General features: G+C 54.4%; 1 protein-coding gene across 8 annotated transcripts in view; it reads right to left on the minus strand.

Moving 5' to 3' along the window:
* Positions 1-25,066, minus strand: part of SLC29A1 (solute carrier family 29 member 1 (Augustine blood group)) — a 33,445-nt gene extending 8,379 nt beyond the window's left edge. Inside the window, exons 1-3 of one of the 8 annotated variants that reach the window (XM_015620989.3) lie at positions 5,356-5,544; positions 4,138-4,438; positions 2,666-4,043 (exon numbers count right to left, since the gene is read on the minus strand). The gene's annotated coding sequence lies outside the window, so the exon portion shown is untranslated. Of the gene's footprint in view, positions 1-2; positions 103-2,665; positions 4,044-4,137; positions 4,537-5,355; positions 5,546-14,005; positions 14,185-14,255; positions 14,275-19,001; positions 19,167-24,967 lie in introns of those variants that run through there. The other 7 variants (XM_015620990.2, XM_033512590.1, XM_015620995.3 and 4 more) reach the window with 7 other exon arrangements.
* Between the last annotated feature and the right edge of the window lie 141 nt (positions 25,067-25,207).

Consider the following 25,207-nt stretch of genomic DNA (forward strand, 5'->3'; position numbering starts at 1 on the left):
GCCTTATCCTTTTCCAGTCCGGGTGGCGCAGCATGGGCTCCGGCACTTCTCCCAGGGCTTCACCTGCAGCGGAGCTGCCGGCGCCGTGTCCCTGGCCCCGCTGGGACATGCCCCTCGGACGCCTGCTCCAATGCCTCCTGCAGCATCCCTGCCTGCGCCCTGCCAGGTAGGGCGGAGGAAGAGGAGGAACAGGCAGGCAGCGGCATGCTGGGATCTGTAGTCCCTGTCAGCCCCGGCACGCACTGAAGGCGGTGCAGCCCGTCCCTGGCGCAGGTGCCCGTGGGGTTGTGGGCACAGCTCGCCTCCTCCTCCGGTGGGATCCTGCAGGCTGGGGAGCCTGAGCTACAATGGAGCTGAAACATAGCCGGTAGGACGTGGAGAGGGGTTTTGGTCCGCTTGGGAAAGACAGAGCAGGACAACAGGATGTCTGCAGAAGATCGAGGGCTCTGCCAGCCCTGCAGGTGCCACCCTGTTGATGTCAGACCATCTACAGTACCGCTCCCCTGCCTTCCCACACAGAGAGCTGGGGGAATGAAATCTCCTGCTTTGTCTTTGTGAGCTATCTGGGCTTCCAGAGAAAGCATCCCAAAATCCCCTCCTGGCAGCCTGCCGGTATCTCTGTAGGGAGGAGACATCCTGACCTGGGATTAGCAGAGGTATCTGCAAACACAACTGCCGTCCCCTCGCACACAGCAACCCCACCGGGGCCACTGCTTGTCTCCAACCAAACAGATCTCAACCTAAAATAGGCAAGAGAACCTCATCTTCCCCCATGGGTCCCCAGCAAGCCCTCAACATGCTTCCCCTTGCCAGCCAAGCTGCTGGTCCACCTTGCAGGCCCCACCAGGTCATATTGCTGTCCCTGGAAACAGAGGCAGGGACTGACCCCATAGACATACCTGGGAGAGAGGACAGAGCCAGGGTGAGCCCTGTGCTCAGAGTAACTGAAGGCAGTGTCTCCCTGCTTCCACACCCCCTGCCCTTGGGGCTGAGTAGCAGGCCCTGGCTCAAGTCACTGGGGCTGGAGCCCTGTGGGTCTAGCGGCACACGCAGAAGAGGAGAAGAGGTATCGGATACCAGAACTGGCACACAGCCCAGGTCCTGCTGCCCAACCATCCAGGGAAGGGAAGAACAGAAAGGTGCTGAGAAGGAGATGGCAGGAGGCAAGGATGTTAGGGAGAAGGCGGGGGGTCGGGAGTAGGACTCTGGGGGTGCTGGGGCAGGGCGCTCCGCCATGCTGCTTTCCCACTGCCTCCTGCTTCCATCTGGAGAATGCCTGCATCCCTGTGTCAGGAGCCCAGCCTCCTTGGCAGGCACTGCCCGGCCGCAGTCTCCTGCCTGCTCTGTTTGTTTTCTGTCTCACTTTGCTAAATGCTTCCTAATTTTTTCCAAAGACACAGTGCCTGCCAAGGGCAGCAGTCATTACAGCAGGAAATACTTCCAGCTGCTGGCTGTTACAGAGAACCCTATAACAAACAGAAAAGGTTACATGAACCAACACCAGCAACAGGTGGCAACCGTGCTCCCACTTGGGGAGAGCTGCCCTACCCGATGGGACATGGGAACAGATGCCACTCTTCCAGCAGGCACAGCACAGCTTCAACCACTCCCCCCACCGCAGCAGTCTGCTGGTGTTTAGCCCAGCCACCAGGTTGGTGGCTGCACATCCTGACGGACACAGAAAAGGAGGAGCAATGTGGGATCCTGGCCCAAGGATATCGGTTTTGTTCCTGGGCACAGAGCAGTCTGTCTTAACCCCATGGAAATGATGTGTAAGCAGAAGAAACAAGATCACAAAGAGTGGGCTTAACAAACCATAAGCTAGAACATTTGAGCAGGTACAAACAAGAGATGGCAAAATTTTAATTGCTCATTCATGACACACAAAGGCTGTGGCAGATGGTAAGTGACACCCTTGGTGGTCATGTGCAGCCCCATTGTCAGCCAAGCCCTGGAAAGTGACAGCAGGGCCAGCTGTCACCAGCTGCATAACCTCTGTGGAAAAACCAGCACTGCAGGACAGCCACACCTGCAGGCAGCTGTTTGTCACCTGGCTTTGGACACTTCCTTATTCCCTTTCCCCACATCACCTTTTCCTCTGCTTCTGTTGCCTTCGCCGAGGGTGAGCACAGTGAATGCTTTGTTTCTCATTTGAGCCGCTCCCTGGTGCTATGTAGGCATGCTATGGCACCATGGAATTACACCCAGAAACACCAGCTTTTAAAAGAAAAGCCGTTTACACCACACCAAGTGTAGAAGTGTCCTGGCAGTCCATAGACAAGGGATTGACAGCAGATTACTGGCAAGCACCTCATGTCCTCCTGACACTACTTGTTAGGGGATCTCTTTGCAAGGATGCCAGTACTTCCTCCAAGCATGGCCAAGATGGGACAGGACCAGTTGCCTCACCAGCCTTTCACCCCATTCCCTATGTCCTCTTGCCCACTGGGTGACACCAGAGTTCTCCAGTCAAGAAGGCTGATCCAGGGGCCCTTCAAGGTTTATCTGCAGGTATGGAACAAGCCTAGCACAGGTATGCAAGTCACATGAAACCTTGGTGGCCATGACTCAGCTGGAAGATAGGAAACACTTAAGAGACTGCCTGTTTCATGATATTTCATATGCGTGCCTGAACTCTGACCATGCTGCTTGCGGATCATCCTACCTTGTGCTGGGTGCAGGGAATTCCATCTCCACCTTCAGCCACCAGCTTGAGGACACACGCTTGTATTTCACAAGACGGATGAGAGTGCACTGTTGTGCACCACTGCTGCAGTGCTGAGACAAAAACAAGTCCTCCCAAAACAAAGGTAGGCAGGTGCCTTGAGGCAAAGCAGAGGCTGGTCCAGCTCAAAGGCTGGTCTCCATCAGAGGACAAAAGCAGATGCTAGGAAAGAGTAAATGTGGCACAGTAAATGGGCACTAACTGCCCAACTGTTCCCTCAGCCTCCAAGCTGGAAGGGAGATGATGTTTGTGTTTTGTAGCCATGGTGGGTTTCACTTCTGTGAAATCCTGCTTCCCACTTCAACTCAGAAGCTTCTGAAAGGGGGCAGCAGCTCTCCCCACATGCAGGGCCTCACCAGGGTTCCTTTGCCTTCAGCGTCAAAGGGTAGATGAACATTGGAGTGGCTGCTTTACAGGCCTAGATTGTATCCACCCAACAGCACATTTTCCAAACAGAAATTTTAGCTCACTTAGTCATTCAGGCATGGCTCCATGCCTTCAGTCCTCCTTGTTGCTTTTCTCCAAATCTTCCCTGGCTCCTCTTGATCCTTCCAGAGATGCTGGTGCTGGGGGCACACAGGGACTTGTGTGGGGGTGAGACAATAATTTGAAGAGTGGCACAAGGCTTTCTGCTTTGTAACTGGGAAAGATTACAGTGTGTGTTTTCATATCTGAAATAGCCCCAGGCCTTTCTGTGAATGGCTGGCTCATGGCTGTCTCAGTGCATAATCTTGTTTGTGGATCTGGGGCTTCTTCCCTTCCCCCGTTGTCTGTGACTTGATATTTATCTAAACTGAATTTCAGTTGCCTGATGTTGTAATGATTGTCAGCACTCCTCCTAGATGGCACTTGTCCCCATGAACCTGAGTAATCCAATCACCTCAGCAAAGCCCTGTCATCTTATTCTCTTTTCCAGGTCACTCATGAATGTGTTGAAAAAACATGTGACAGATACAAAGATCTCTTTTCACAGCAAAAACGGACTGCTGACTCCTACACCCTCTTTCCTGTTTTCATACTAATTATGGAGCCAAGTAAGGACTTTCCCTGTTGACCAGCAAGTTCCTTTAAAAACTGGTCTGAAAGCTGACTGGAATTTTTTAGGGGAAGCAGTGTGGGCACTCTGAGCCCAGACTCCCTAGGAAGTGCTGCTTCAATGGTGGGGGCCCCTCCACAGGAGCCCCCCCACATGCCCACAGGCCCTGTCCCTGCACAGACAGCAGCAGATTCAGCAGTCGGCTTTTCCCTGAAGTTTCTTCAGCCCTTCTTAGAAAAGGTGGTATCTTTCCCTCCTCCCAGTCCTTGGGGGCTGGAGCAGCTGCGAATGAATGACAATAGAGGCCAAATGTCACAACCAGCTGCTTCACCCTCCCTTTCCTTCTGGGGAACCCAAGATATTTGTTGCTGTTTACCTTTGCTTTCTAACAGATGCTTTGAGGAGCTCCCCAAAGGAAGGTGGAAGAAACTGCTCAGGCTTTGGTAGAGCTAACAGAGAGGTAAAAGCTTCATCTGTCTTTTCTGCTATGGTGTCTCTTCCTCTGATCCTTCATCCCTTCAACGTCCTGTAGCAGGTTTCCTAGTCTGGGGTGCTTTGTGAGTAGTTTATGTCAGCAAGCTGATAGCACTTCCTATTCTTCTTCTTCTCCTCTCTGCCTCTCAGTAAACAGCCTTGTGATGCCATCTGCTCTTCCAGCCCTGCTCCATGCCTGCATCCTGAGGAGAGAGCTTAGCAGGGGAGCAGGAGGGAGCAGGTATTTCTGCCTGCTCCCTTGACTTGCTGCCTGCAGACAAAGTTCTCTGCTTTGCCAGGGCTCAGCCAGCAGAAAAAAAAAAAATTACAAGGTGGTCTGTGAAGCATCCTTACCCCCCAGAATGAGGGTCTCTGGGCAATGTTTCTGATCTGTTTTACCTCACTTCCCTCCACTCCTCCATAGACAAAAGGAGTCTCTTTTGTCATAGACGAAAGGCACCTCTAAAGCGCTATCTTTAAAGCACTACCAGCCAGCACAAATTCCTCACAAAGCAGCAGCTGTGAATACTGACCCTGCTCCCAGCACTTGACGTTATCTCTGATGCCGGGTGGTGCAGGGGGAGCATTCAGCCCTGGTGTGTTTTGAACTGCGTAGACCAACTGGCTACGAAGTCCCTTATCTGGAGAGTTCAAGGAGCCCTGAGAGGCACCAAGGGGGCCCTTGCCTCAGGCAGGTGAAGCGATCCAGCTGGGCACCAAATTCCCCAGGGCCTGGTGGGACTTCAGTACTGTACCTGAAGGGCTTCCCACCAGGTAGAGGGCAGAGGACAGGGCAGAGCCAGCCTTAAAACTACCCTAGATGGCAAAGCTGGGACTATCCCACCCATTACTGAGTCCCAGGAAGCCCTGGACATCCACCTATTCAGTGGGGCAGCTAAGTGGGTTCCCAGACCTGACTGTTACTGGTCAAATGCCATCAATGGCACCCCCACAATGAAACCCTCACACCTCTCTCCTCAGCACATGGCAAGTGCCCAAGCCCAGGTACAATCTGGTCCCGGGCCAGAGAAAAACCCCCAGAAGCAGAGATGGGTGCTCCTGCCCAGCATCCTATTAAACGCTGCAGAGGGACATTGCAGTGTCACAGCAACAAGCTTACCAGAAAGGCAGGGTGGTCCCAGTTCCCTTGCTCCTTGTCACTTCAGGCCACAGGACGATGCAGGGACAATGCAGCCTTGGGAGAGGTAGGAAAAGCCCCACAAATATTTGAGCTGTTGTCTGCTCCACGGCTGGTGGTTTGGGGATGCAGGAGGAGATACAAGTGCCTGGTGGAGGGCAGGAGCAGGGGGGGGAACGGGGAACGTCATTTATGAGCAGGCATCAGAGGAGGAGAGATAAGCTGATCTCAGGAGACTGTTTGCAGAAACAGGATTCTTCCAAGAATCTGGTTTCTCTGATGGCACCCGCTTAAGCTGCTCTCCCCAGGGAAAAGACTGTCCCCTCCAAGCCACAACCCTAACCTGCTTCTTGGGAGGCTGTGGAAGGAGACTTGTTTTTCCAGGGCTAGCTTCAGTCTCCATTTGTTGGAAATTTAGAAAAATAAAAACCCTTTCTCCCAAGGGCAGAGGGAGGGATTTGCTCAGGGCTTCACTCAGTGCAGCTGCAGAAGCCTCCAAGCTAAGGCAGAAACCATATCCAGGACCTGGATGGTGCTTCCAGACAGCTTTTGGCACCTCCAGGAGCTGCAAGGAGGTGGGGAGGGGCATGGGCACATGGGTATGTGCAGCTCATGACACCTGACCATGACTTCTTGAGGGCCCACCATAGGTTTGGGGAGAGCCTGGGGATGCCTTGCCCCAGACCTTCATCCTTGTCCAGCAGTCCTCTGCAGCCAGCAGACCCTTACAGCCCATGTCTGCAGGGCTGGTCCAAGTCCTCAGGGGTGCCAGGATGGCCAATGGAGGTGCTGCCCAAGGGTAACGGGGAGGGGAAATGCTGCAGGAAGGGGTACTTCCCTGGAATCGTTCTAGGGACTGCAGCAGGAAGAAGCACAATGGCAGGAAACCATGTTTCTGCTTCCAAATGGAGAAAACCTTACAGGACACCTGGGGAGAACAACCAGAAATCATTAATGTAAAATTCAGCTGGGAGCACAAGGAGCAGCCAGAGGCAGCCCTGAGCTGGAAGCAGGTCCTCCTTGCATGGAGGAGCCTGGGTCTTGATGCAGTAGTGGCACAGGCGACCACATGACGGGGCAGCCATGCACAGAGGACAAAGGCAATCCCAACCATACACAACACAAGGCATAGTTATAGCTCTTGCCTGCCTACTGTCTGGCTATCACACAGGCGGGTCCTTATTTACACCCAATCAGGTGGGAGGAGGGATTGCTCCCTGGTGGACTGGGACAGCACTTAGGTAAGACCCCTTGGGATGTGGCTCTTTTGCATTAGTAAAATGTGCTCTTCTGCATTAGCAGCATTCCCCGTCCCTGCATTCATGTTTGCTCAAGGGGAATCCCTGTCTTTGTCTGCACCATGGTATCTTGTTTGGCCACACCTCGGGCAGCAGCTAAAGCAGGGCAGAGGGATGGGCTGAGCCTATAGGACCATGTCCCACTTTCCCCTCCTGTGTGCAGCTGAGGGGAGCAAAGGTGAGAACCCAAAGCAAAACAAGATGAGAGCAAAACAGTTCTTAGCCAGAAATGTCTGAAGGACTCACTGAATGTGTGGGAGGAAACCCAGGGGACAGGATCCCACAGCTGAGGAATGAAAGAGGGGTAAAATTAATTTTTCCATAGCCTTCCATCTCCTGGGCTTGGTAGGGCTATATTTACCAACAACACATGGCTACCCCAAGGTCACTGCTTTGGGAGCAGTACCAGAGGGGAAAAGCAGGACTGCAGGAGGCCATCTGGCACCCCCCAGGGTGCTGGGATGTAGAGATGATTCCTCCTTCATTGCTTCATGTTCCTGGCTCCAGGACTGAGCTCAGAGCTGGCAGACCCAGGAAGAAGTCAGGCCAGGAACAACATAAGGGAGCTGAGCATGGAGAAACTTGCAGTGAAGGTCTGGAGGAGAAGGATGGGGACAGCTTACATTCCATTTGAGAGGTTCTCAAAACAGTCCTGATGTGAGGGGCAAGGCAGAAGGGGCTTGGAGGGCTCAGCTCAACTACTTTCCTACCCCAAATGCCACCCTGCACTTATACAGGAACTCCTTTCCCCAAGGAGAGTCTGAGCCCTCACTCACTTGTCCCGAAAACAGGGATGCTTCTAGAAGAGCAGGAAAAGCTGGCAGCCAAACAACAGTCCTGAAGCAATCCCCTGCCCACTGCCACCTCCTGCATCCCATGGCACCTCCACCTCCCAAGAGAGAGGCTGTCCCTGTGGAGCCAGATTCAAAGGTGCAGAGCTGGCAGGACCCTCAGGAGGCAAGAGCTGCACAAACCCAGTGGGAGCTGCTGAAGTGCTGTCCCCCGAGAAGGTGGAAGAGCATCCCCAGGGCTGGACAAAGTGAGCCTTGCCATTGCACCTGGATAGCCCAGCAGAAGGCTGCAAGTCCTGTTTGGGGTACTGGCCCAGGAGCAGAGATCATTTAGCTCCCCCTCAGCAGTTTTTTGGAGGCTGATCTGGGCTGCACAGCTGTTTCCAATTTAGTGGAGGACAGAGAAATGAAACCAGAGCCAGAACAAAACAATCTTCCCTTGGTGTCGCCATCTCCCCACCTTCCAAAATTTGGAGAGGAAATTCCTCCTCACTGAGCAGCAGCCCCCTTGGCAGAGGATGGGACAGACATGGAGGAGCCAGCCACCACTGGCCTGTGGTGAGTGAAGGTTGGCTCTGCCTTCTGCATGTCCCAGTGGCCAGGACAGAAATACATGGGCTATTTTGGGTCCACACAGACCAAAGGGGCCTTTTGCTTGTAGACCAGCTCAGAATAGGGGCCCTGGCTGACCGCTGCTTTTGGCATTAAATGTCTCAGCCCTACTGAGAAAGGGGATGGTGAGCACAGAAGCAGGTTTCTCGGGGTCCTGTGCAGTCTGTCTGTCAGACACCTGTCCTGCCAATATCCTGCTCACTGCCCGGACAGCCATAGCATTTTGCAAATCCCAGACTGGCTTCAGATGCTAAATGCAGTTATTTCACAGTAGGTCTGCTACAAGAGACAGGGAGTGTCTATCACCCCTTCACCTCAAAAACCCACTTTGTCTCAGCCAAGAGGCACCCCACAATCCCAAGAAACAAAAAGAAGGAGAAGGGATGGATGCCCTGTCTGTGTCTGCTTGTGCCAAATCTGCTCACTTCCAAAGCTGCAGCCATTTCCAAAGAGTGGGATAAAGCCATCCCCAGAAGTCCCAGGAGTTGAAGAGACTCGAGGAGCCAACTATGCCTCCACATTTCCCAGGAGGGAAGATCTGCCTGCCGAGAGGTGGGTTTGACATATTCCTGCTCTGTGGCAGACAGAGAAGAGTTGTGTGGGCAACACATGATCTGTGGGCCGAGAGGAAAGCTAAGGAGGCAGCATGCTGTTAGCGATGTGGTGCAAGCAAAGGAGCTGGAGCAAATACACAGGGCACCATCTCTGGCATCTTCTACCATGAATCACTCAGCTTCCCCAAACAGCCTGGCAGGACTGAGATCTTGCAGGAGAAGCCAAAGCAAGACTTGAGGCAGACACCTCCTTCGGAGCAAATAAGTCACAGCCCAAACCTCCCACTCTTGGCACTGGCCTTGGCTAAACAGTGGCAAACAGGAAAATCTTTATGCAAGTAGGATCAGGCAGGGAGAGCAAACAGGAGGTGGGGACCACTGTATCTGCCCAAATGCCATCAAAACAGAATCTCACACACAGCCAACAATAATAAGCCCAGCCACAAGCTGGGAAAGAGCAATCCTCTCCACATCCCCTTCAAATCCCAGCCTGTGCTGCTACATCCATGCAAAAAGCCATGATATTGCAGCTTCTCTGGCACTCTGAGCATCCTCTGGATGTCTCAGGGAAGCACAGAAAACTCTGGATGAAAGCCACCAAGTGCTCCACTCTTGTGGAAATGGCACTTTGCAGCCATTGGCTGGCAGGTTTCAGCAGCCTTTCAGACTCCCAGATTAATGTAGGGAGCAGAGGAGATGAAGGCATCTCTAGACACCCTACTGGGAAACCCAAGGTTACAGCAGCCTCCTCCTGAGGCGAGCTGGCCATCTGACAAGGTGTCCTGTCAGGGCTTGCCTAGGTAGATGCTGATGTACTTCAACAGTGATGCCAGGTGATAGGGAGCCCAGGGCCTGAGCCTTGCTGAAGCAGTCCCTTCTGACACACTGCATCTACACAGCCACAGGGAAGGAAGGGACGGACATCAGATTTGTGTGTTGAGTATTGATTGCCAGGCAATTTGCTGATGCTAGGTTTTGTTTCTGATCAAAGGCTCCACTTTTGGAGCAAGCCCAGCTGCAGAGCCCAGGCAGGGGAGTGCAATGCTCTTCAGCACCTTCCTCATCCCCCTGCAAGGCATGGATTCTGACCCATATTATGTGGGCACCCTGTAGCCACTGCCTCCAGCCCTATTCAGGGACATGCTGGCAGATCAATGTCCTGATGTGGTTCACCACACAGACACGACAGCCTTGTGTTGCCACAAGGAGTGGGTGTAAAGACGGGAAGGAGAAGCTGCAGGGTAGGGTGGATCACTCCATAATAGCTTGGCTGTGTTGCCATTGGTCTGTCTCCTCCTGTGGTTAATGGATAACACTCCTGTTCTTGCCGGGAAGCCATGAAGACCCACCCAACCCTACCATCCTCAGCCACAGCCCAGCACCTACAAACCCTGATGGGAAGAAAGCACCATGCAGTGTGTGCATCCTGAAGCAGTGGGCTCCCTGTGGGGGCTAAAGTCCAGTCCAGAGCAAATACCATCAGGGAGCTGAGAGTATAGCACTGAGGGAAGATAAAAAACTGGAACTGCCTCCAACTTGGTCCTAAGGCCGGGAAATTACAATGCCTGTCACGGGCAGAGCAGGCAAGGCAGATGAGGCTGGCACCTCCTTCAACTCTGAGCCTTGGGCAGGACCGAGAAGACACATTTGTCACCAGTCCCTCCTGCCTCCCTGGCTATTCTCCAAGGGTTATCCCCAAGCTTAAAACAGGGGAGTTTCTCTCATGAGGGTTTACCATGACCGTTAACAAAAAGTCTAGCAAAACTCCGAAGCTCTCACAGGTTTGAGCCAGGTGAACAAGCCCTCAGCCACGGGTGTAAACTGTGTCTGTGGTTGGACGTGTTGGGCAAAATGAACCAGGCAGGGATGAGGACCTTATTTGGAGCCACAGCTTGGGCAGCAAAAGAGACACCAAGCAGGGCAACCCAGGCAGGACACCCTTCTCCCCAGCACCTTTTCAGGTGGCTGGAGCCACTTCAGTGTCAGTCTAGGGACACAGATACACTTTCAGGTTGATGGCTTTTCCTTGGCACAGTGCGGCTGATGACACAACCCTCTAGTCACATCCCTCCCAGCCCTGCTCTTCACCTTCAGCCCCTGCCTACCTCCTCCCTCTGCAGCTTCCTGTCTGCTCACTCATGAATTTCCAGCTGGAAATTTCACAGCAAGGTGCCTTCCTACCAGTCTAGTCCTAAAGGAAATGAAGTAAAGCAAGTCTCACTGGCAGTCGTATGGTGGGAAGAAGCAAGAAGGCTCTGCGGAAATCTGCCTGACTTCCTGCTGACAGCTTCTGCACGAGCCACCAGGCAGGCAATAGGTCTCTGCTCCCTTTTGGCCCCATGAAAAGTTGGTCTCCTGGAGATGAAGCCTGACTGTGCTCACCTATGGCTTTACCAAGAGGTTGGAAGAGTACCTTGAGCACTGACACCGATTTGTGTCGCAGTTAGTGCATGACAACCACACACAGAGAGCTTTGAGCTTCCCCTTCCTTGGACACTAGTGAGACCAGGAAGAAGCCTGCTCCAAGCCAGAGCAGGACCAAAAGGTTTCAACAGTGATGTTTTTCAGACCACTGCCATCAGCAATGAAATTACAAAGGACTTATTAGCGTTATTCCTACACAACAGCTTCCCTTGTCTCATGGGAACAACAATCCTCAGATGCATTCCTCATGCAGCATCACAGCTCCTCTCCCACATGGGGACCCCAGAGCCCATGTGCAACCCCCCCAGCTAGGTCCTAGGTCCACAGAATCTGGAGTGGGAGATGGGATGCAGTACTGTGCTGCAGCCTCAGCTGGAGCACTGAGACTCTCCAGACCACACACCCCGATGTAACCAAACCTACCCAGCCTCTCCCCCTAATCTGCACACTTCTTTCCCCATCCCACATCTTGCACACTCTTAACCTAAGAAGTAATTAGTCTTCATAGGACTGCTCAATCAAATAAAAATAGCTGTGTGGCTGGTAAAACCCTGACTCCTTCCCAGTTGCAAATGCTTGTAGCTCCTTTTGTGTAGTGCTTTGGGTCTCATCTTGTTAGCAGCTGTATAAGTTAGCATGGAGATGAGACTGAGAACTGACAGTCCTGCAGCCCCAAGCAGTGTGGTGCAGGGCTGGCAGGGGTCTCAGGACAGAGCTCTTGATGTTGGGAAGGCTCATGAAGGCACAGGGAGGTAAGCAAGGTTTACACTGTGGGGTCAGTACAGTGCTGGCAAACAAACAGAATTCAGTGGATGAGAGCAGGCCTTGCAGCTTCCGTAACACTTGCCAAGGTCCTGGACGTTACACTGAACAAAAACAACCAAGATTTACATGTATCCCATGGAAACCACCAGAAGCTGTTTGCTGGCTTCCTAAAGTCAGTGGCTGGTGCCTTCCCATTTGGACAGGGCACAGGTGATCCTGGGCTCCCTCTAACCAAATGGGCTGGTCCCTAAGCCCTGCCTGCCTCTGCCAGGAGAACAGGGAATGAAGCTAGGCAGTGAAGAAGGTGCAGCATGGGAGTGGGTGAATGGGTGCTTTGTCCTCTGCAACCTGGCTTACACCCATACCACAACAAGGAATAACACAGGTCAAGCCAGGGCAACAACAAAGCCCATGGCTCATCTTCAAAGAGGAAGAGGCTCATTAACACCTCCCAGCCCAAGATAATGAGAGCAGGGATGCCATGCAGGGGAATTGATGCCAGTAGTTAATTATGCAGCTTGGGGAGGAATGGAGCAGAGGGACAACTACAGGATGGAGGTGCCATACTGCCCTGTGTGCTGGTGACACATCTGCTGATTTAAGCTGAAGTGAATTTCTTCAGCCTTCTCACTCCAGGTATCTGGTACAGCCTCCACCTCTTGTCTGCACTAATTGTGGAGGGACAAGTCATCCTGCAAAGCATCTTCTGGGGCTGATGTTACAGCCCTTGGTCCCAAAAAGAAAGTGCCTTTGTTCTGTGAAAATCTTTTTGGTGAGCCAAAGAGCGAGCCTACCTGTCTTTTCCAGGAGCAAAAAACAATGGCAGGAGCAGGAGTGCTTTGGAGGGCATATGTGTGGTGCCAGCACTGGACTGACACTATCAATGGCCCATGAGCTGCATGAAAACAACCAGTGAACCGAAGGAAAAACATCCCTGCACAGTCACATCCTGAGATAGCTTTGTAGAGAAGGTAGGCTCGAGGGAGCCTAAGGCTGTCCAGCAGCTTGCAGGTGCTGGTAAGTGGAAACAATGCCACTAAGGTGGGATGCAGTGCAGAAGGAGAGTGGGATTTCTCATGTCGGCACTCACAGAAGTCCCTCAACTCTATCTGCTCACAACAGGCAACTGGGGGGCCATTGGGCTGTTTTCTGTTTCAGAAAGTGCATCCAGCTGTGGCAAACAGCTGCACAAATTCCTCCTGCAGCCCCTAGCCCTGGGATCAAGGACACAGACTTTACTTGTGTGTGATCCCACAGCTCAAGGGCTTAGCCGGTATTGCCTTCCCACACAGTCTGCAATTCCACAGCCCATTCCTGAGAGGCGGATGGGAGTGCTGGAGAGTACAGGCAAGGACTGTGTTGGTCTGGCAGTATTTGCATCTAGCAGGGGTGCAAGGCTCAGATTTAACTACAGGGGTAAGGAGGACAGCACAAAAGGGCTCTGCAGGAGCTCTTGGCACTTCTGCCTGGACCAGGCTGTCCATTAACGCTGACGGTTTACTCAGGAATGGAAAGAAACGCTCACTGAAATCATCAACATCCCACAGCCAGCTGGGAGCATTTTCTTAAGCAGGACCTGGAGCAACCCCGACCCAGCTGTTTTTCTGCCAGCCAAGGGGGCTCTGCCGCACTTCTCGCAGAGCAGCACATGGCACCCTGCCCACGCACCTGCCAGCGGGTCCCCACCACACCCGCCAGCTGAGGCATGCCGGCAGACACTGCCGTACACACGCGCCACTGCTCGGCAGGGATGTCCACCTCTGCAGCCGGAGGACCGCGGCACAAACCCCTCGGTAAAGTCCTGCATCCCAGGTAGCAGAGCATCACTGAGCTTTGCACCCCCAGAGCCACGTGCTGGCCGCTCCACTTCGCATCCCCAAAACCACACGCTCTCCCCCCGGCAGTAACTACGAAAGTGGAATTATAGTTGCCGTGCAGGTAGTAAGGAAGACCACTCCCCCCCCCCCGCCCCCGAAAAGCAGCATCTATGCCTCACACCCCCGCCGCCCGGTCCCCCAAGCCGCGACTCGCACGCCGCCCCTCCCCGCGCTGTGGCGCCGAATTCTGAGCTTGGGGTATCCCACGGCTCCCTCTGGGGGTTCCCCACGCTCCCGGCAGCTTTGAAACGCCGCGCGGAGCTTCGGAAGGAGCCGGGGTGGCCAAAAGCTCGGCGACTTTGAGCCAGTACCTCGAACGCGAGCGCCCACCGCTGCCTGCCGGCTCGGGCTCCTTCTCTCCCCGGTGCGGATGGGAACCCGCCGCCTCCGTCCCGCTCTCTAAACTCCGCCTCTTGCCGCCTTCAGTGCCACGCGGTTCCCGCGTTGGAGAGGCGGCGGATTTTCCCGCTTCCCGCCGGTTTCGCGTCCCCCGGCAGAAAAGGGGTAAGAGGAGCTGCCACCCCTCCGCGGGCAGCCGTGCGCACCTCGGGGCGAACCCACCTGCGCCGCGCTCTCCGCGCCGCCCCGCGTCCTGTCGCCGTCCCTTCCCCGGGTCCGCCTGCCCCTGGCTCCCCCCATTTCCGCGCCTACCGCATCTCCAGGCTCCGCATCTGGCGGGAAACCCCCCCGGCCCCCGGGCCGCCTACTTCTTGGGGGAAGGAAAGCAAAGCAAGCCCTAAAGCCGGAGCCGCACCCAGCGCCGGGTTCCCATTTATGTCCATGTCCATTAGCAGATATTATAGCTCTAAAGGGAGCTATGCATTAAATTATGGCTCTCAATGGAGTGTGAACTGGCCCCTAGTTTGATAGGTTCCTCTCTTGTCCCCCCTGCTGCATTCTAATTCAGGCAAAAACACTCTGCCGGCAGTCACCACATAAGAGTGTAATATATATATATATATACATGGATGTACACACAAATGTACATATGCATGTGTATACACACATACACACACACACATATATATAAATATATATATAAAAAACTTTCTTGAGTTAGTGAACTAGTGGCTGTCATCCCTGCCTATGTCATCCCTTAATGATCCTTAAGGTCCCTTTCAACCCAAACCATTCTGATTCTGTAAATCACAGAGAGGATTAAAGACATCTTTTTGCACTGTGTATTCGTGGTGGTGCTACCCAGGATGGCAGGCAATGTGCAGAGCCCTGTGAAGCTTAGTGATTCCCCTGTAATCGGAGGATATAAGTACAGTCTGTATTCAGTATCCAAAGGGCAGGCACAAACTCTAAGACTAGTTTTTTCCAGCTGCCACCTCCAGCTTCCTATCTCTCCAGAATTGATATCTGCTCCGCTGTGATAAAAGCCTGTTGCTCAGCTGAAGTGCAAACGTGGAGGAATCCTCAGGTACTTTGGCCCCCAGCAAGGGGGAGTGCACCTGAATTTAACCTTATATCCCTGTGGTTAAACAGTCACAGAAATATTTTTTTATGTAGCTAGGTGTTTAAAGGAAAACAGGGCCCTCCTGGCTTTCTCCATACACTGTACTCTGCAGGCACAGGCAGTGGCACAAGAAACTCCCTGCAGCAGCTTTGACCATTAAAACATCTGTTCCATTAATAAACAGCCTCAGAAAATTCTCTGCAGATGGTGATCAGTTTGGGTTAGAAATTAAAACCAGAAGTTAAAACACCCCCAAAAGCTCTGGCAGATTCTCATTCTCACGCTCTCTCAGCAAGATGATCTCTAACACACATCTTCCTGCAGAATCCAAGCACCAAGCTTGTGTTTCAAGACAGACCTACAAAACATTGCCACGTAAGCAAAAGTCCTCAAAGCCCAAGAAAAAGACAGTGATAACAGGGCTGGGACAGCTACAGGTGCTTTCTAATCTGCAACAATGACACTGCAGTGTCACCCTGAGGAAAAGACCTCTTCACTGACCTCACTAGCAGCCTCCTAGAATGCAGCATGGGCGACAAGTGAGGAACCTATCAAACTAGGGGCCAGTTCACACTCCATTTAGAGCCATAATTTAGAGCTAGATCTCTCCCTCTGCACTGGCCCTAGATATTCGTCATGGTTATGGGCTTCTGGGGTCAGATAGTAGGGTACACTAACAACATGAGGAGAGCAGCAGACAGTGCTGCCAGATAGTAAGACAGGAGGCTCTTTTCTTAAATTTAAGATCTATATCAGATCAAATTAAATTTAAAAGCTCTCATCTCCAATTAAAGCTCTCAGGCTGCATCTTCCAGGCAATGACAGATCCAAGCCTTTGGCCTGCCTTTCCTCAGCCCCCTTTCTGTAAGCCATTCTGATCTGGAAGGTCTTCTGGGTAAGCTGCAACACAGACACTACCTTCCCTCTCCCTCTTTGAGATATGCCATTTTGTCACCCACAGAGCCCCACAAGCCCCTTTGGTAGTCCCTGGAACATGGATCCCACAGCAGCTTGGATGCCATGTTTCTCCTTGTGATACCCACACTTGCTGCTCAGCAGCATGAGATAAAATTTGAGCATCTTTACAATTTTATTTTTCTAAAAAAGCTCCAACTTTAGCACAGACTAAAAGCTGTGAGAACCAATTCCCCCAGGAACTTGAGCACAGGGTCCAGACTGGTGCTGCCCACTCAAACGGACACTTTTAGAAGCCAAGACAAGGCTCTCAGCCACAACTATTATAAGCTCAGACCCCATCAGGAGGAGAAACACCATAGAATTTACCTTTGAATGGATATTCCAGGAAGTTTCTCCTTCAGGACAGGGCAGGTGTAGCCCCTGCCTCACCCCAGGCTTTCAGCAGCAGGGTGCATAGCACTTACCATCACCAAAGTACAGGATTAAATGTTCTCTAATTTGCAGCTCTGGTCGTGTCTGCACAGCCACACCCCCAATCGCTGGAATCAAACATCTCTCAGTAGAGATGCCTGTCACTGGAGATGGGGGATTTGAAATCCATTAGCGCTGGTCCCAGCCACTGGTGACCGCAGGCAGACAGGAGGCCAGCAGATAGACCGAAGGGGAGACACAGGGAAAGGCAGCTTCCAGCTCCTCAGCACAGCACTGGCTGCTGGCTGCCTCCTTGCACAGACCTGTGCACCCACCCATCACCAGCTTGCAGGACAGCACACAACGATGTTTTCTCCTGTGCAGGCAGAAGGCCTGGAGTGAGTAAGACACTATGGAGTGAAGAAGGCTCAGTCTGGGATAGAGTGAGTGTCTTTTAAAATCCAGCCCTGGCTGCTGCAGGACAGGAGACATTAGCTCAAAGTTCTGTTCTCTGTAGAGGCACTTCAGCCCCTCAGGGAACACGGCTGCTCCCAAGAGCGATGCAGTTCCTTGGGTTTGTAATGTCAATGGCAGCATACAGTTTCAGAGGGGTGACACCTCCTCTATGGTGCATGGGAAGGTAACAAATTGCACAGCCAATAACAACTCATTTATTGCCCCAAACATTAACTTGTATTATTCACAAACACGAACCCTTGCTGCAAGACCAAGTGGCCTTGCTTCATCTTGGCAAAGGTGTTGTATTCAAAGAACTCTCTGCTCCCAAGTGACTCTCATGTTATCATCTTCACCTCTGCGTGTACAATAACAAACCCTCTAGAAAAAGCGAACAGCTATGAAAACAGTCTCTGCCTGAAATGGAAACAGCTGTGCTTTGCCCAGCACTGGTACTGGGCCCACCACTGTATGACCCACAGAGCTAGATGTTTCTCCCCTATGTAACTTGGGCAAAGAGAAAACACAGCCTTGAGTGGTCCCCGGGGGCTTGCTTGCGTTCCCACCCTCTCCATCCCCAAAGCAGAAGCACAGTGCCAAAACACGCTGTGGCTGTTGGCAGATTGCTGCACTCCCCAGAGCAAAAGGGAGAAGGCAAGGGAGGAAGCCAGCAAAGCCTCTGCCTTACATAAGGCTGGGAGTTCCATGGACATGCTTCCCAGAAGATGCTGGTGGATCAGCACCATCCCTTTGAGTTTTCTTTCTGAAAACTCGAACATGCACTGCAGGCATGCCGTCACCTGGAGCCCAATTTGTACGCTCTGCTCATAGCTAGTTTGTAACAGGCATAACAAACAGGCAAAGTGCTCTCCGTTCAGTGATACTTGCTGCCAAACCTTTCACAAAAGCAGCTTTTTTTCTCCCCCCTCCTGTCTTGTAGCAATTCCCTACTTTAACTAAAGCTGTGAAATCCAAAAGGGGAAAGCAAACAAACAGCTGGTTTGGAAAGCAAGAGCAAAATGGGAGATTTATTCCAGGCAGTGGGTAATGCACCATAGGAGCTAGTGGAATATTTTTGGTGCCTTTTGGGCAATATATGAGTTTTAGGGCCTGAGGAGCTCGGCAGCATTTGCAGGCAGTTAATGCTTCCAGAATCCTTTACGCTTGGCACCCACATCAATCATTTTCCTTGGAGATTTGCAAGCACTTTGCATCCATACATTAATTAACCCACCAGCCCTCCTCTGCAATGAGATTTCCCTTTCCCTGTAATGTGCCTGTCCTAGGGACAGGGTAAACTGAGGCATGGCAAGACCATCAGCCTGCAGCAGAGCTGAGGCCAGGGGTCTGCATGCCATCCAGTTCTCCTTTTCATTGCAAAACCACTCTTCCCTTTACAAGCATGACCCACACTGACTGTGTTTCCCTCCATTGGCTGCTGCCTGCCCCATTCCAGAGGAAAGCATGGGCAGGTCAGCTCATAAAGCCTCTGTGCTGGTCCTTTGGTTCTCCACAGACCAGAGAAACAGAGAGCCAGTATGTCCAAAAGGCAGAGCAGGCAGGCCAGGAATAGAATGGCAAGCAGATTAGCAGCTGTATCCAACTGCCTGCAAGTGCGACAAGGCAGCTGTATGGGGAAAGCGGGAAAAGGCAACTTTTAATCAGTTGCATGGAGGGAAACACAGAAGATGCTGAACCTCTGTCAAGTGCCAGCAGGTTATTAATCTATTAGTAGGGGAAAAAAAATCTACTGCAGGCTCCTGGGAATCCAGTTATTACAAGACTACAGTGATTGTGGATGCTTTGATACTCAACAAAGCATCTCAGCCTGTTGCTGAGGTCAGCAAATGGCTGGGGGACTGATCATTTTAGTTTTGCTATTCCCTTGCTGGTCCTCACTGACCCTGGAGCGGGGTCCTGTCTGAAGAGCTGTTGGCAGACTCTTTTTGGGGTGGTAGATCTCCAGTCATTGCTTGCAGGACTCCTGATGGTGATCCCTGGGCTCTTGATGCCCTGCCCTGTATTTTGGGATGAGATGGTAGGGCAGAGATGTTGCTCACCTGATGGCCTGAGCCTTGCTGGGACGAGGTGGGGAAGGAGTGAGCTGCAATATCCTCCTGGATGCCGCCTGTGGCACAGAGATCCAGCTGGCACATCACCACTTGCAGGGAGCTACACAGATTGCCAGCATCCTGCTGTCCCTCTGCTTCCTTGCACAACTCGACCTGCAGGGATAAGTCAGGCCTTGTGACTTCTTCGCTAGTGGGCTGAGGGCAGCAGAGCAGCCCTGGGTGAAACCCTGCAAGGAAAGGCAGGGTGAGGGATGCCCTTGCTGCCAATCAGCCCCACCACTTCCCCATGCTAAGCATCCCCTTTGGCTGGTAGCACTGACATGCAATGTGGTGATACCACTACCCCTGAAGCACTCAAAGCCCTGGTGAGCAAATGGCCTAGAGACATGACAGGGAAGGGCCTCCACACGCCTCCAGCCCAGTGGCAGCGGCAGGGTGTTTTCCAGCTGGGCAAGCAGAAACAAATCCCATTGTCCACTGATTGGTCACAGCTCAGCAAGGGGTCTATGGTGCCCACAGGGTTCATGGGACCTGGGATGGACAGTGGGGGCCAGTCAAGCTCCAGCCCCCTTTCAGGCTGCTGGAGGTGGGGACAGCCTGCCCCAGTGGAGCAGCAGCATCTTTGGGACACAGGGCATCTCCCTCCTGTCAGGCTGGGGGACACAAGCCCCTCTGCCCAAAGCACCTCTGAGGGTCTCCCATCCTCACCATCTCCTGGGTACAATCCTTCCACGAGCAATCCCTCCCTCATCCATCCCCATCCCTCTGCCTCCCTCCCTGCACTGCTGCTGCCCTCTCCTGAGCTCCAGCTGCCCATTTGCTTTCTCCTACAAGCATTAAGGGAGTAAATATTGACTAATGGCACAAATTAGCAGCTGAGCTGCTGGGTGCTGGTTACTGAATGACAGCTGTGCTGCCACCAGCCAAGGGTGAAATGTCACTTCACTGTAGGCAGTCAGGTACCTGCCAGGGCCCAAGCTGAGGCTTGGATAATCTCAAGACACACAGTTCAGGTCCCATTTGTACCAGAGGAGACAGGGTTAACCCCTGGCTCAGTGGTGGGCAGGAACACCCTGTGGCATTCAGAAAAGGTAGCCCTGGGGCACAGACCACTCCAAGCACCCGAAAGGTGTCACTCCAGGTCTCCTTGGCTGAAGCTGGAGCTGGCAGAGGGAGCCACACTATAGCCAAGGTCATTTGGCCCATTGAAGCAGTGCCCGAGGCACATCCTCCTCCTTAGCTGGCATCATCAGTCTCCCAGGATGGAGCACAGCCATTAAGGAAGAAGTTGGCTGGCACTCAGCCACACTTGTAAAACACCACAGGGGAGCTGTGAGCTACTGGGAACCAGGGAACCTGGCAAGAGGAAGAGGGTGGCAGCTGCTATGAGGTCCCATTCCCCCCTCGACAAAGTCCATCCATACCCCAGTGGAGCAAGGTGCCCAGCAACTCCCAGGGTCTCCAAGAACCATCTAAAAGACAGAAGGTGGCTTTCTGTAGGATGAGTGAATGCCAGCTCTGGAGAATAGCCTGAAGCAATGGCTCCCCATCAGCCTTCCCAAGGCACCTTGGTGGCAGGAGACAGGGCCATGCTCTAGCTCTCCAGCTCTCTGGGAGTCTGCTGCAGCCAGAGTCTGCCCTTCCTGCAGGGCAGGGCCAAGATGCCTAACAGCATGCCAACCCAGCCTGCTCCCTGGGCAGTCCCTGTGGTCACTGGCACCATGGGTACTACGGCAGGAGACCATGCAGAGACAAGGGCTCCGAACACAAGTCCAGGAGCTCTCACAGCCACGCCAGTCCTGGTCTGTGCCTGGCCCAACAGTTTCTGGCTGGTGTGGAGGAATTTCACTCTGTGTGAATATCTGGCATGGCTGACTAAATCCTGTCTGGAAACTAAGTCCATCCAGTCATGCTTTCCCCTTTGGGCAAATAAGCAGCGGAGCTGTGGCTGAATGCTCCTAAACATCCCCCAGGAAAGTCTCCAGGAGAGCCCTTTTCCACAACTTCCAACAGTACAAGCCGTTCATAATTTCCTCTCCTTGCCAGTCATGCTTCTGCAGGTTCCCAAGCTGAAACGAGGCCCCCAGGCCACCCAGTGGAGCACAACCATGGGACATCAAAAGAAGGGCAGGCCAAACCCATGACCAGCCCAGCTGCCAGGGCATTACTGGGACGGCCCTCCACCCCTTCCTCAGCCCCCTGCAAAGCCGAGTGTCCACCGGTGGGCAGAGGATGCTCTAACACGCACCAGGGAGAAGGGAACTCTCGGGGGGTCCTACACCCCTCACACGAGGGGCGCTGGGAGCTCACAGTGCCCCGCGGCCACGCTGCCGGGGGTGCGCGGCGGAGTTCGCCAGTCCCCGGCGGGGAGGCACTGGCCTGCCACCCCCTCTGCAGAGCTGCCCGGCCCCGAGGGGCTCCGGGGACGGCCCGGCCCGGCGCCCCCCGCTCCTGGGCGGGGCACGGGCCGGCGCTGCCCCCTGGCGGCCGCGAGGGGCGCAGCGGCAGCGGCGGGCCCGGCCCGGCGTCATCGCGAGCACGGGGAGCGCACGGGGAAGGAATTAGCCGGGCGCGGGGTTAAGCGGCTCCGCGGAATGCGGGAGCCAGGGTGGGGAAGCAGCGTGGCGAGTTGGTGGCTGGTGGGAGAGGGTCTGGAATTCCAGGGTGGGGAGACGTCCCAAGCCACCCCTCGGTAAGGGGGTTTAGGGAAGGGTAGGCAAGGCCCCGGGCACTGGGGTCACCCTGAGGATGAGGAGGCAGTGAGTGGCAGCAGGGAGATGGGGGAATAAACGGCACCGGGAGCCAAGTGCACAAAGTGGGACAGGGCACCCCGAAGCGTGGGCTTGTGCTTGCTGTGTGTTAACCCATTGGAGGACTGGGGATGAGTGGGAGCCAGGAAATCTGGGAGTAAGCAGGGAAGTCTGATGGCAGAAGCAGGAGCTTTTTGTTTGAAGGTGGTTTAAAGAAACAGAATTTGCCTGTAGGTAACACTGCACAAAAGGGCAGGGATAGCGTTATGAAGAGGATTTCAGGGTCAGGATGGATCACATGAGGACAGAAGACTGGGACAGTCACCCTTAACACGGTAACTGTCTTGTAGGGCTGTGCTTGGTGCTCAGCTGCAGGCCACAGAGGAAGTCTCTGAGAACCCCAAGGTACACAGGGATGGGATGGGAAAAGGCTTGAAGTGCACCTCCTCAGCATAGGTTACTTCTCAAAAGGCAGCTTGCCTGCTTCTCTCCTTTGTCCTGGGCTATGAGGCATCCAGAAGCACCCTTGTGGCCACACACGCAATGTCTCAGGGACAAGAGGGGCTCCTGGCACCACCCTCCCAGGGACTCAGACTTATTCTGTACATCTATATGTACTCAGCTGATAGGGACTCAATCTCCGGGGAAGCATCCTGCTCTTCTAATACTGCTGCCCAGTGTAGGTTTACCAGCACACCCAGACACAGTAAATCTCTTTTCTGGCAAGCCAGATGACAAAAGCAGGCCAGACAACAGTGGTGGCTGGCTTCTCACGATGGGAAGATCCCCAAACAAAAATCCCTCTTCTGGGGAGGAGCTGCAGACATCAAAAACCACATCTTTTCCGCTCTCCACATAGGATCTGCCATCTCCAGAGGATGCAAGCAGGTGGGAAAGTCTCACCTGACTTTTGCTAGTGCTGTGTCCTAGGATAGTAGAGTTGGGAAGCTTTGCAGCAGAGCTGAGCTGCTATGCAGTACCCAGCAGTGCTGGTGCTGGCCCTGCTTTGCATCTGCAGTCATGGAGGTGCTGGGTTCCCAGCAAAAAAGCAGGTTTCTCAAGAAGGAAAAGAGCTCCACAAAAATGTAGCTTTCTGGAGAGACCCGGAGGGTCTTGTTGCTGGTTGCTCAGGAGAGGACTGCCTGCTCTGATGGGGCCATTGCTGCCCAGTATCTCCCATCCTGCTGGTCTCAGTGACCTCCAGCTTGCCTTCAGGGATGCTCTGGACATTCCTGGTAGGGAATGGCAGGACCTCTTGCAGAAAACAGGGCAGCACAGCTGGTGCTCCTCCACCACATCCTCCATCACCTTCCCTGCACAAGCCTGAGGACCATGACAGATAAATTTCACTGTTTCTTACCACACAGCTGGTGCCAGCTTCCGTCACTCCCTACATTTTCTTATCCATTTCAGCCCCTACAGCACCTGCTCCCTTCTCAGGACAGCACCAGGACACTGGAGGGATAAGGACAAAAAGCAGCAGTGGGGACCCTGTTTTCTCACCTCTTGTACTAAGACCTTTACTGGGGCAGCAGAGCAGTGCCCTGACCTTGAGAGGCACCACTGACTTGGACTTATTTGGGTCAAGGGCCATGCTACAAACCCTGCTCTGCCTGTACCTTCACCTCTCCCGACTGCACGCGAGGTCAGGCTGGTGCAAACAAGCCTCGGGCCATGCCTTAGACTCAGAATGCAGCCAGGACCTCTGCGCTGGGCCAAATCACACCGAGGGCAGCCAGGGAATGGCGCCTGGGGAAAAAGGACCTGCATGGGGAATGGTGCAAGTGGGGAGGGCAAGCTCCCAGTGGTCAGTCTACAAATAGAAAGGGTCATGGGAGAATGCCCAGCTACTGGGACAAAGGGCCTGCGAGAGGCGAATGGGGTTGTAGAAGGATTTCTGGCATGGAAGTGAGTGGTGGCACAGCCCCAGGAACCCCCAGAACTGGGAGGGCTCGCTGGAGGTGTTCCCTGTGGTGCAGGCATCGCCGGGGCCATACAGGAACACGTGACTGGCGGGGCAGGGAGGGAGCTAGCACTCGGAGAAGGCTGGGACTGACACAGGAAGGTGACGGAGCCAGTAAGCGGCAGCCGTGCCAGTGCTTGGGTGACATTCCCGCGGGCAGGGTAACCAAATACCGTTCGCAGCTGTCTGTTCCAGGGGATGGCGAAAGGGGAAGCGTTTCTTGCCCCGTGGTCCCGTGTACCGGGGACAGGCTCCCTGGCCGATCCCGCGGCGGTCGCGTAGAGGGAGGGGAAGGAAAGGCAGCAGCACCCAGCAGGCAAGGAGCGGGGCCGAGCGTGCCGGGCTCGGAGCTCCGGTCGGACAGCCGGCAGTCTCCACAGCCCCGACCGCTCCGCACGGCCGCGGGACGGCTGCCGGACTTCCCCGAGCGCTGCTGCCACCGCTGCCGGGGGCCCCGCTTGGCCCCAGAACCCACCCGCATCCGAGGCAGCCGGGGCACCGCCGCGTCGCTTACACGTTTTTCTGGGGGCTGCCGGCTCCTTCCCGTGGCGCCGCCGCCTGCAGGGTACGGTCCCGTCCCGGAGCGCCCGGTGCCAGCAGTGCCGGCCGCGGCAGGCCGGGTCCTAGCGCTTCCCGCCGCGCCAAGGGCACCGAGCGGGCGGGCTGGGACAGCCCTCGGCTCCGGGGCCGCCGGACTGCAGCCCGGTGCTCCCACCCCTCGCACCCCGTTTTGACCCGGCCCTCCCCTCCCCCCCGCCAGCTGCATTGGCCGCACCTGATGAGCGGGAGGCTGCTGGGGTCGCCCCGCTACCGTAGCTCTGGCACAGGACTGTCCAGTGCTCTGGCTTTTCCCCAGTGTCTCCCCTCTTCCTGGAACAGACGGCTGGCCTTACTGTCCTGGGAGGGGGGCATAGCCGTGCTGTCCTGTTGCCTAGGCAAGGAGGACAGGGTGCCGGCAGCCAACCCCTCCACTGCTGTTCCCCGCTTTCACTCCCCCCTGCGCCAGAGTCAGGCTCCTAACTCTCCTTGCAGCTCTGGACCCTGGTTTGGGGTCCCTCAGTGTGTGACGGCTCCAGAGCTCAGAACAAGCTCCCGGCTGCAGGGTGACCTTGCAGCAGGACTGCCGAGCCGCCAAAATGGGGGAGGCTGGAACCAGACTCTCTCCTTGGTGCCCGGCAGAACAAGGAACAGCAGGGACAGTGCTTACTCTGGTCACCTCCCTGCCAGCACCCTACCCTTACCTTGATAGCTCAGCTCTCCTGGTGCCAGGTGATGCTGCCTGGAGACTCCTCGCTGCCTGGTGCCAAGCAGGGTTGGGATTTCCCACGGCAGCAGGACCAAGGTGCAAAGGCTTTGCCACCTTACAGGCTCTGCAGCCAGAGTGGGTTTCAGAGCCCTGGCGCTGGCTGGGGCTGGCTGAGCACGGCTTCCGCTGGCTCAGCAGGTGGAGGCTGCATGCACGGGCAGATTAGTGGCGGGGG

This window comes from Parus major, chromosome 3, assembly GCF_001522545.3.
Source record: "Parus major isolate Abel chromosome 3, Parus_major1.1, whole genome shotgun sequence".
In the NCBI taxonomy this organism is placed as follows: domain Eukaryota; kingdom Metazoa; phylum Chordata; class Aves; order Passeriformes; family Paridae; genus Parus; species Parus major.